Genomic DNA, 660 nt, shown 5'->3' with positions numbered 1-660 from the left:
TGTATGCTTAAAGCCTGAGACAGAAGGTGCCTCTCATATAGCATTTACGCGTCCTCTCTCGCTCCTCGATCCTCACTGATCTACATAAAGAATGATGGAGCGGCAACAATGGGATAGTCTAGCCCTTCTTCTATCTTTCTTTATGTAGATCATTGAGGATCGAGGAGCGAGGTAGGACATATAAACGCTGCTTGAGAGGCACCCACAGTAAATACTTTGAAAGTTGTATGTAGATAGTCTAATTAATGTTGATAGACAGAATGTTTAATGGATGTTGATAGGCAGATTGTTTAATAGATATTGATTGACAGTTTAATGGGTGGATGAGTGAATGGTCTGAAGAAGATGAATGGATAGAAGGTTGGATGGAATGTGCCTTATATTCTTGTTAAGAGAGACACTGATACAGCTCTCTGAGAGTAGTTGATACAGGTGTAATCAATTTAACTGGCTAGTCTTAAGAGAGAGTGTGCTTGAAGCCTGAGACAGAGTAAATCATTTAAAAGTTGAATGTAGATAGTCTAATTAATGTTGATAGACAGAGAGTTTAATGGATGTTGATAGGCAGATTGTTCAATAGATGTTGATAGACAGTTTAATGGGTGGATGAGTGAATGGTCTGAAGAAGATGAATGGATAGAAAGTTGGATGGAATGTGCC

This window comes from Sardina pilchardus, chromosome 17 (genome assembly GCF_963854185.1).
Source record: "Sardina pilchardus chromosome 17, fSarPil1.1, whole genome shotgun sequence".
NCBI lineage: Eukaryota > Metazoa > Chordata > Actinopteri > Clupeiformes > Clupeidae > Sardina > Sardina pilchardus.
Note: the sequence above shows the minus strand (reverse complement) of the source record.